Below are 11,702 nucleotides of genomic sequence, written 5' to 3'. Positions count from 1 at the left end.
CTGCAGTGCCTGCTGCCAGTGACAGGGCGGGAGAGGAGGGGCGGTGAGGGCGTGGATGGACCATCCAAGCAAGCAGTCACTCCAAATTAAGCCTGAAAGGAAACGGCAGCAAAGAGAAGAGAATGGGGGGGGGGGGGCAGTGTGGGGCCAGGCCCTGAGGACTGCCAGCTGGGAGCAGTCCTACAACCTCGCAGGCTTGCTGCAGGAAGCTCCAGCTCTTCATAGAAAAGGAAATTCTTCCACTGGTACTAATCCCTGCTCCTCTATGAGCTTGCTGAGTCTGAGTCATCGATTTCCCATGTTACTAAAGGGTGAAATGATGCTAAGATGAATGTTATAAACACTGAGCTAATTTTGCTCGTTTCTATCAAGGCCACTGCCTATGACCCCTGTGCCCCTAGGCCTTGTGCGTGAGTTAGTCACTGAGGTTTTATATATTTTTTTTTTATCCTCACCCGAGGACGTTTTTTTTCCATTTTTTGTACAGACAGAGTGGGAGGGAGAGAGAGGAAGAGAGAGAGAGAGAGAAACATTGACGTGAAAGGGATACATCAAGTGGCTGCCACCCGCACGACCAACCAGGGCCGGGGACAAACTGCAACCGAGGTACATGCCCTTAGCGAGAACTGAACCCGTGTCTCTCCAGACCGCAGGCCGATGCTCTAACCGCTGAGCCAAACCGGCCAGGGCAGTCACTGAGGTTTTAAATAGAAAGCACTATTTGATTTCAGATGCCCTTCCAACAGCTGGGGCAGGCAGAGATCCCTAGACTGGGAAGGAGGAATGGTGTTACCATGGTGATGAGATGACTGGCTGAGCACTGAGCTAAGCACCCTCTGCAGAAGAATAGAAAAAAGTTGTTTCTTGCTCTCATCCATGGTTGAGTCATAACTCCCCTCATTCTTCATTAAAAGCTTATATCTCCTACTAGAGAGGAAAGTAAGAACAATGGTAAAGGTGGGATGGGGTTGGTAATTCACCAATATCATTTAGGTTTTCTTGTTTTATGCTTATTTAATTGTTTTTTTCTTTATTGACTTTAGAGAGGAAGGGAGAGGGAGAGAGAGAGAGAAAAACATTGATGAGAGAGAACATCAAGTGACCACCTCCTGCATGCCTCCAACTGGGGATTGGGCCCACAACCTGGGCATGTGCCTGACTGGGAATCAAACTGGTGACCTCTTGGTGCATGGGTTGATACTCAAACACTGAGCCACACCGACTGGGCTGGTTTTATACCTTTTTTTTTTTTTTTTTATCCTTACCTGAGGACATTCTTCCATTTTTTGTTCAGATACAGTGGGAAGGAGAGAGAGGGGGAGAGAGAGAGAGAGAGAGAGAGAGAGAGAGAGAGAGAGAGAGAGAGAGAGAGACATCGAAGTGAAAGAGACATATTGAGTGGCTGCCTCCCGCAGGGCCCAACCAGGGCCAGGGACAAACCGCAACCAAAGCATGTGCCCTTAGCGGAAACCGAACTCGTGTCTCTCTGGACTGCAGGCCGATGCTCTAACAGCTGAGCCAAACCAGCCAGGGCAGTTTTATGCTTTTTTAAGATATTGGTTTCTGCTGAGGGCATGTATAAAGTAGTTAAATTTTAAAATGCCAGCCAAATTTTGAAGAGTGTGATATACCAATAAATTAGGTTATTAGCTATATAACATTGAACAGCATATTAAACCTTCTAAACCTGTGTTAGAATACATATGCTTTCTTTTAAGGTTGATACTTGGAAGTAGAGAATACACCTTTGGATGTTTGTTGATATATGCCTCAGGGTAGTATTGACTTTTTTTCTTTTTTTTTGGTTAATCCTCATTCAAGGATATTTTTCCATTGACTTTTAGAGAAAGCGGAAGGGAGAGAAGTAGGGGAAGAGAGAGAGAGAGAGAGAGAAAGAGAGAGAAACATCAATGTGAGAGAGACACATCCAATGGTTGCCTCCCACAGGACCCTGACCAGGGCAGGGATGGAACCTGAAACCAGGGATGGTACATGCCCTTGACCAGGAATCAAACCCCAGACCCTTCAGTCCGAGGGCCAACGCTCTAACTACTGAACCAAATTGGCCAGGGCTTGCCTTATTTTCTTTACATCCACAGTGTTTGTGGCAAATGGTGTGCATGTAATAAATGAATACTTTAAAAAAATCACTTATATGCACACTCATACGTTGCTGGTGGGAATATAAAAGGGTATTGGAAAATAGTTTGCCCCTGGCCGGTTTCGCTCAGTGGTTAGAGCATGGGCCTGCAGTCCAGAGAGACCTGGGTTCAGTTCCCGCTAAGGGCACGTACCTCGGTTGCAGTTTGTCTCCGGCCCTGGTTGGGTCGTGCGGGTGGCAGCTACTCGATGTGTCCCTTTCATGTCGATGTTTCTTTCTCTCTCTCTCTCCCTCCCACTCTATCTCAACAAAAAATGGAAAAATGTCCTTGGGTGAGGATTAAAAAAATATAATAAAATAAAACCTCATAACAAACTCCTCTCTCTTCTCCTTCCTCCTTTTTCTCCTCACAGTGATTGAGAAATGTATGTTAATAAGGCGTCTGAAGCTCTGTATGAAGCCCTCCTTCCCTACAGAGGCAACCACTATCCTGATTTTTTTTCTTTTTTTAAAAATCCTCATCTGAGGATATTTTTTTCATTTATCTTGAGATAGAGTGGGAGGGAGGGAGGGAGGGGGAGAGAGAGAGAGAGAGAGAAACATCAGTGTGAGAGAGAGACATTGATTGGTTGTCTCCTGCAGGACTCTGACCAGGGCCAGGGACCGAACCACAACCGAGGTACGCGCCCATGGCTGGAATCAAACCAGAGGCTCTTTGATCTGTAGGCCAACCCTCCAACTGCTAAGCCAAACTGGCCAGGGCAATCCTGGTTTTTCTTTTTTAAGATTAGCCCTGGCCGGTTTGGCTCAGCGGTTAGAGCGTCGGCCTGCGGTCTGGAGAGACGCGGGTTCGGTTCCTGCTAAGGGCACGTACCTTGGTTACAGTTTGTCCCCAGCCCTGGTTGGGTCGTGTGGGTGGCAGCCACTCGATGTGTCACTTTCACGTGGATGTTTCTCTCTCTCTCTCTCCCTCTCACTCTATCTGAACAAAATATCGAAAAATGTCCTCGGATGAGGATAAAAAAAAAAAAAAAAAAAAAGATTAAAGAAAAATATTTTTTAGGCCTTTTGACATAAGTTTGACTTATAAATCTTGTTCTCTTCTTTGCCACCCTCCATGCACAGCTATTAACTAATTAATTACAGGCAAAGAGCAGCTGTATAGTTACTTCCCATTCTGAACAATGTCTTTAGATAAGTGATAATTGTAAGCAGGAGTTGTTGCTTCTATCAAACTTTGCTTACAAACTGATTTGCTAAATGCAAATAAAGCTAAACTTGTTATTTTATCCTTAATCGCTACTTTTGTCCCATAATGTTATATAGTAGAAATGAAAATGAATAAAAATATTTTTAAGATAAATAAAGGCTATTAAGTAGTGTTGACATAGTTTGGACTTTCCCAACTGAAGCCTTATCTCTAAACAAATAAGCCTCCTATGCAGTTTGTGGAAATCGAGGCGGTGTGGTCACTGTGGGTTGCTAAGGGTTGTTCTAGCTCCTGTGGTGAGTGGACATTCATAATTGATATGAGTAATTGCTATTTGAATTAAGCAATATATACTTCTGTGTAAAATTAACTGCAAGTGAGACATTTGACAGTTTAAAGAAGAAAATTAAGATAAAAAGCAAAAGTTTGTAACCAACATAAATGATTGAAAGAATATAGGGAACTTCTTTTTAAAAGGATGATGGGAAGGATGTCTATGATACTGTAGCAAGCCGTTCTCTGGAGACTTAGTGTACTAAAATAGCTTTGTGTTATTAGAGTGAAGGGGATCAGAGTATGCGACCTCAAAATATGCCACTTTGGCATATTTAGTTTGAGTTGAAGGCAGCTGAGAATCAAAGAAGCCTTGGAGCTAAAAGAAGAAACTTCTGAGAAATGAAGACTGTCCTAAATCTCCTCACCCAGGGGAGTTTCGTGGCCACTGGAAGAGGGGAAGCAGGCTGGAGGTGGATCTGCACAAAGAATCTCACGACGACAGCCCTTATCTTCCAGGCGTTTCCCCATAGGCTCACTTTCCCACAATTCACTGCCCTGGAAGCTAACAACCATTTTCCTCGGTCTTGTCACTTGTCTACAAATGTACTGCCCTTTGTTAAAATGGTATATAAATGTCCAAGACTGACCATCTCTTTGGGGTTTTATTTCATTTCTGTAAATCCCTCCATATGCACATGTAATAAACCTTTTCTGCCTTTTAATCTTTTTTTTTTCCCAGTCTAGTTTGCAGAACCTGGCTAAACCTAAAAGGATACAGGAGAATGTTACTTTTTCCCTACAAGATTAAGCACTAAATAATTATATTTAAAAATGAACCACAAAGGATAAATTTAAGTAAAGAAACTTCATTTTATAAAAAGAAAACTCGAATTCGAAAATATTTATGGGAAGATTTGACCACTCCGCTGAGTGATAAGCAGAGCAGGCAAGACTATTCTCTTATTTTAAAGGAAGCTGAAAAAAAAGTTTTTTTGTTTTTGTTTTTGTTTTTCTTTTTAACAGTTGGAAGTAAGCTTGGGTTTTCTGCCATGTTCTGTGAAAAATATATCAAAGTCTTGGCAGAACACTGCCCCAAACCCCCGAGTTGTCAGATCACAGGCAGAATCCATGTTGAAGAGCTTGGACAATCAGGAACGCATTCTGTAAGCGTAAGTAATCAAATAGACCATCTTGTCTGATCAACTCAGTGGCTTTTTGAGTTGAAGCCAGTAGTGTAAAAAACAAACAAATAAACAAACAAAACCAAAGAAAACAAATACCTCCCTCTCAGAGTAAACAGTAGCATCCTGGGCTCAGAGTGTAGCTTCTCTGAAACTATTTTGCACCCTCCCAGGATTTTCTAAAATCAGCTGGGAGCGACTCTTGCTTTTTTCATAGTGAATTGAAGCTATGAAATAAAATAAAAGACAAACTCTGAAGGGAGTTACTTTGAAGAAGAATTATTATTTAAAGTGTATATGGAGCAGAAATCAATATTCTCTCTCATTGATGTTTCTCTCTCTCCCTCTCTCTAAAAAATCAATAAAGAAAAACAGAAAATAAAAAAAGTCTGGCCAGTGTGGCTTAGTGGTTGAGCATCAACACATGCACTCAATTCCTGGTCAGGCACATGCCCAGGTTGTGGGCCCCATCCCCAGCGGGGCGCATGCAGGAGGCGGCCAATTGATGTTCTCTCATCGGTGTTTCCATCTCTCTCTCATTCTCCCTTCCCCTCTCTCTAAAATCAATAAAGAAAAAAAAATTTTTTTTAAGTATATGTGGAGCAGTGATAACATGAGAAGTGGTATATTGTCTCCTAAAACAAAAACTTTGATTAATATTCTTTGTACATTTATTGGGTGTTCACAAATTGCAAAGTTCTAGAAGAGATGAACACTCATTTGGATGTCTTTTTTTTTAATTGATTTTTTTTTTTTTTTTTTTGGAGAGAGAGATAGAAACATTGATGTGAGAGAGAAACATCAGTTGGCTGCCTCCTGCACGGCCCCTACTGGGGAATCAAGCCTGCAACCTTGGCATGTGCCCTGACTGGGAATCAAACCAGAACCTCTGAGCCACACTGGCTGGGCAAGGCTTATGTACTTGAAAAAGCATGTTAAAATGTGAATCTTTAGGAAACAATTAAGAACGCACACACAGTTTAATGATTTACTAGGATGTCAGTCGTAGTGTTTTTTAAAAATAGGGAAAAACTGGAACAAATGCTATGTCTAATACCTGGGGATTGGTTAAACAAATATAGTAAATCAAAACAATGGGGTACAATACAACTGTTTAAATTGATGCTATAGAAGGGAATATCTTGAGGTGGGAAAGCTGTTCATGATTTATAATGTTGTGAAATGAAAACGTTATGGTCATTAGCTAGTTGGTGAGAAAGAAAGCAAAGGGGAAGTAGAAATTGTTAAGCATAATGCCCTGCATGGTATCTGCATTCAGCAGTTCATTCCTGCTGGCTGTTCAAAGGACAGTGCGGTATAAATTCAGTATGTGGCCCAGCTGGTGTGGCTCAGTGGTTGAGCGTCGACCTATGTACCAAGAGGTTGCCAGTTCGATTCCTGACCAATCAATGTTCTCTCTCATTGATGTTTCTCTCTCTCTCTCTCCCTCTCCTTTTCTCTCTCTCTAAAATCAATAAAAAAATAAAATAAAATAAATAAATTCAGTATCTGGCATGATTGGTTTTCTTGGCTTTGTGCATGTAAAACCTGGTATTTTTATTGACACATTGTAGGGGGCAAAAAAAGAAATTGTTGAGCATATTCAGCAGGGGAGCAGAGGCCTGTTTGCTTCACCAGGAAGCTACAGCTTCACACTCCCCCAGGGAACCACCAGTCCATCCCCCACAGGTCACTGGGGGAGGGAGAGAACCAAAGGGGAAGATGAGCACAGGGGGAGCTGCTGGATCATAGAGGCCTGTCCGTCTAACCTGAGAAAGGGATCACTGGGCCCCAATGCAGCCTGCAAAAGTTTGGAAGTTGATTGGTTGCTTCGAAAAGCTTCTGGTTCCTCCCAAGCCTGAGGTGAACAAAGAAGCAAGAATCAGTCTCTCTCTCTCTGTGCCTTGCACTCACCCTGTAGGCTGGCCTGTTCTCTCTCCATAGCCAGGTGGCGGCCAGCGGCCAGTGGACTCCAGGCAGAAGCCTGGGTACGGCAGCAAAACAACGATTCCAGCTGGGAACACAAGCTTAGTTCAGTCCAAATGCTGGACTGAGCTAAGCTTGAATATGGTGCAGGATCGCTGGACATTTGCTCTATTTCTGGCCCTGATTTTCCACGGTGAAATGGACAGAGATGAGACATTGGGGACACGGGAGGTGCATTCTTTTGATTTTGCATCAAAAATAAAGATTACCAACAGACCTCATCTTCCCTTTCTGGTCTCTGGAAATGCATTTCCTCACGACACTGCAAGAACCCTCCATCCACTGGCAACAAAAATAGATGATAAAAGTGCATTCTTTATGCCCGGCCGGTGTTGCTCAGTGGTTGAGCATCGACCCATGCACCAAGAGGTCACTGGTTCGATTTCCAGATAGGGCACAGGCCCAGGTTGTGGGCCCCATCCCCAGAGTGAGGCATACAGGGTGGCCAATCAGTGTTCTCTCTCATTGGTGTTTCTGTCTCTCTCCCTTCCTCTCCTTCTCTAAACAACAACAACAAAAAGCACTCTTTATATGATCCTCTTTTTATAAATTAAAAAATATAAATATTAATTTTTATTACTTTCTAAAATTATTTTCATAGGTTAAATATCTGAAACGGTGAATTCCCATGAATCTTTAACTTTGCTCTGAAGAACTGGAAGAGGCCAGAAGTGTGTCAGGACTCGATTTGAAGGTTGAGGGTCAAACCCTTGGGCTTCAGGCCACCATCCGCTCTTTATTTTTTAAAATCTGTTTTACATACAAATATCCTATATAAGATCATTTGAAAAAGAGGTTTGGCAAATTTAAAAATTTGCTAGTCACTAATATATACTGTGAGATTAAATGTAATTATTACTAGACGTTTTTCTCAATTTTTTATTTAATAACTCAAGTCCCAATGGGCCTATTAGCAGGAAGTCCAATTACCTCAAGAGTAATTTTTTTTCTTTTTCACTCATCTGCATTTTCTAATTTTTCTGTAATGCAAGACATTGCTTTTTTTATAAGAAAAAAAGTTATTTTAATTTTTAAAAACCTAATGAGAGACAAGTAATGTTTAATCCACTTGACAGAGACATTTAAAGACTCTAAAACAGCCAAGTGCCCAGTGAAAGGTGTTGTAAAAGGAGTTTTTTACTGTGCAGAACACAAGGCTTGTTTGTATACGTGGGTTTACTTGTTTCCATGGTAGCAGCTTGCAGCGACTGAGAACAGGTGGGTTGACTTTTCTGTTGAATAGGCATTCTTATTATCTTGCAAATGAAGTTCTTGTCCCATTTGGCTGTATAAGACCTACTGGCAGGAAGAATTTGAACCAAACCAGAGTATCCAAAGAAAACATAAACAAAGCAAAAGTATAAAAACGTTTATTTAAAATTTTTTTTGTCCAAATGAAAAGAGCAATTGCATGTTATCATGGGTGTTCCTGAAGTTCCCAGAGCAGATGATTCTATTACTTCTTGTTCTTTATTTGTTTATGTAAAGAAAAAATAATCTACTAACATCTGAGGCGTCTTATCCTGTTAAAATTTAAATGACTCCTAAAGCTTTTAGCACTAGTTCACACTGAGCTTTTAGGGGTTATAATGAGAAAAGTAAACATGTGGAATTGAAGTAAATCTATTTAACTTGAAAACATTTATCTTTTGACTTCCTGCCATTAGTGTCCATATCCCTGGGGCAACCTAAAAGGTTTTTCTTCATTTATTCAGCAATTATTAACTGGAAGTTTCCGAAATACAAGATTAAAAATTTGTTGAATGCTAATAATGGAGCAAGTATTGTACTATTCTGTTTATAAATTCAAAGCAGGTCAAAGGAATTTGACTCTGACAGCTTCACAAACATGTGCTTAGTCAAATTGGGGCTTTCCCTGATGTAAGTGACTCATGGACTCTTAACTTTATTTGGTAAAGGGTGTAAAACAATGTTGGCTAAGTGGAGACGACTTATCTATAATGTACCTTTCCTTTCTTCCTTGTATGGAAAAAATGTCCTTTTCCCTCATTATCCAAACCCAACCCCTGCACTTATGGTCTCTTAATTGGAACCAGTTCAATCAATCTTCATTTATACCTATCATACTCTATTTCCTCCATGCTATGTACTTCATGCTATGGCTGGTGGCGGGGTTCAAAGGTAAAACCAAGGCGCGGACCCTAGAGCGGCTCACACAAAAGTTTGGAAAGTGCAATGACGAAGTAAGTGGGATGTGCATAGGAGGAACTGTGGATGAAATAGGATGGCCGGGGAAGGCTTCCTAGAGAGACTGAGCTACTGTACATCAGGTTTCGTACCTGATTCTTGTACAGATTTTAGGAAGAAGATATAAAACACTTCAAAATTAATATACCTAAGACTGAACTTGTTATCTTTCTCCCCAAATCTGTCCTCGTAGGCCTCTTTGGGGAGTCAGGGTCTATTGTTGCCTCCATCTACCTAAGAATCGGAGACAAACCTGGGCACCAGTTAGGGTTCCCTTCTCCCCGACCTGCCTCCGAGCTGGAGCCAGCCTGCCGGGGCGTACACACCTGCGGGCAGCACTGGGATACGGGGATCCTGAGCTCAGCCAAAGCGGGAGGGTGTTTTCCTGTGACACTACAGCTAAGTGGAGAAAGAGACTCTGTCGAGCCAAGTCGAGTTTGCAACTAGAAAAACAGGATGGAGCACTGAGGGTGAAGCTTAAGACAATGACAAATACTAGACACAAGAATCAAGGTTGGAAGCTGAGAGGTTTCAAATACAGATAGTTTAGCCCTGGCCAGGTAAGTCAGCTGGTTAGCGCGGCATCCCCATGTGCCAGGATTGTGGGTTTGATCCCCAGTCAGGGCACTAGCAAGAATCAACCAATGAATGTATTAGTAAGTGAAACAACAAATCAGTGTTTCTTTCTCTCTTCTTTCCTCTCTCTAAAATCAATCAAAAAAAAAAGAGAGAGAGAGAGAGAAATGAAAATAGTCTAAAGATTGATCAGACTGAGAGGTGTGGAAGAGAGTGAGATGTTTAATGCCGAGTGGGGGAATCTCGGCTTGCCTTTTTTTTTTTTAAGTTTATTATTATTTCTATTTTTTATTTGAAAAACATTTTTTTCTTTATTGATTTTTAGAGAGAGAGGAAGGGAGACGGAGAGAGAGAGTTAGAAACATCGATGAGAGAGAACGTCGATTGTCTGCTTCCTGCATGCCCCACCACTAGGGACTGGGCCCCCAACCTGGGCACGTGCCCTGACTGGGAACCGAAACAGTGACCTCTTGGTGCGTGGGTTGACGCTCAACCACTGAGACACACCAGTCGGGCTATTATTATTTTTAAATTAAATTTAATTAATTATTATTATTTTTTTTAGTTAATCCTCACCTGAGGATATTTTCCCCATTGATTTTTAGATAGAGTGGAAGGAAGGGTGGTGGAGAGAGAGAGAAACATTGATGTGAGAGAGACATATCTATTGGTTGATCTAGGGTCGCTTGCATGACCCTGAATAGAATTGAACCTGCAACCCAGGTAATGTGCCCTTGACTGGGAATCAACACTCTACCCACTGAGCCAAACCAGCCAGGCCTCAGTTTTGCTTTTAAGTAGTAATGTTACTGGTGCAATAACCTGATTGTTATTTAACAGGAAAGAAGTAAAGGAAAGACAAACTGATTTAACTCTCCAAGTCTGTTCCCTGCTGATCAGTCCAGGGAAGGGTTTAGACAAATGCATGCCCAGTAGGGTCTGAGTGACATGGGAGGTATCTACCTGTCTTGGGAGGTGCCTACCTGTTCCTTACACCTGGGGGCGTGTCAGTGGCCAAAATAGGCGTGAACACTGCGAGCCCACAAAACCTGAATATTTAATCACCTGAACAAAGGAAAGCTCTTGCTTCCCCTCTCCTCTCTCTCTTGCCACTCCAGCCAGATTTTCGGCTTGCGGGGCTCCCATGCCCTGTACTCACCAAGTGGCCCGCAGCCATGTGGGACCCATGCAATAGATTAATGGACTAAATCTGGATTAATCCTAATCTAGACACAGCTGCACCACGGAACGAAAGCTCTGGACTCTGGCTTTGCCTTTCGCTTTGCTAAGCCCCAGCTGCCCCTCTTCCAGAACCGGCTTGGGGAAAGAGGTGCATCGGAAACCGAGGGATGTAATTCCACACAGAAGAAGTCTGCTACCGCTTCTTGTCCTCCTGTGGGGGCCTCTGAATATGCTTATTCCAAGTGCGCCCCGAGAGCCCCACTCGTATTAGCGAGGGAGGAATCTGATTCTCTGCTGACAGTAGTAAGCTTATTATTCAGTAGGTTCGGTGGCATAAGCAGTATCTCCACATCCTTGGCTGGGATATTTAAAAGAAACTCTCTGGATTGGTGATTGGTCTGTGAACACAAAACGTTTGTTAAAGTTGAGAATCATTAACTGTCCCCGCCACCCCAAGCAGAATGTAAGCATTTTATTTAAATTGAAATGTAAAAGCATACATTGATTTCTTAAACTTTTTTTTTTTACTTTGAAGATAGAGATATGTTTCCTTTTTTTATTATTAATTAGTTTTTGTTACAGATGTTTCTCCTTTTCCCCCTCACTAATTCCCTCCTCCCCCTCCCTCCCTGCCCTGTCCCCAGCTTTGTTGTCTATGTCCATTGTTCATGCACACATGCATATAAGTTCTGTGGTTTATCTCTCCCTCACCACCCCCTCTTTTGGGGACTGTCAGTCTGTACCCCACTTCCACGTCTCTGGGACTACTTCATTCCTCAGACTGTTATGTTCATTATATTCCACAAATAAATGAGATCATATGATACATGTCTTTCTCTGTTTGGCTTGTTTCACTTAGGATGATACTTTTCAGGTCCCTCCATGTAGTCTCAAAGGATAAGAGATCTTTCTTTCTTACCGCTGCATAGTACTCCATTGTGTATATAGACCACTGCTTTTTTATCCATTCGTCTACTGATGG

The 11,702-nt window shown here is 42.2% G+C and overlaps 2 pseudogenes; both read left to right on the top strand.

Annotated features, from left to right (window-relative positions):
• The first annotated feature begins 6,022 nt into the window (after positions 1–6,022).
• On the top strand, positions 6,023–6,097 carry LOC118630355 (annotated as a pseudogene).
• A 159-nt stretch (positions 6,098–6,256) lies between these two features.
• On the top strand, positions 6,257–6,339 carry LOC118630354 (annotated as a pseudogene).
• The last annotated feature ends 5,363 nt before the right edge of the window (positions 6,340–11,702 follow it).

The sequence above is a fragment of the Molossus molossus genome, unplaced genomic scaffold (genome assembly GCF_014108415.1).
Source record: "Molossus molossus isolate mMolMol1 unplaced genomic scaffold, mMolMol1.p scaffold_m16_p_14, whole genome shotgun sequence".
Classification (NCBI taxonomy): domain Eukaryota; kingdom Metazoa; phylum Chordata; class Mammalia; order Chiroptera; family Molossidae; genus Molossus; species Molossus molossus.
Note: the sequence above shows the minus strand (reverse complement) of the source record. Positions and strands in the feature narration are given on the sequence as shown.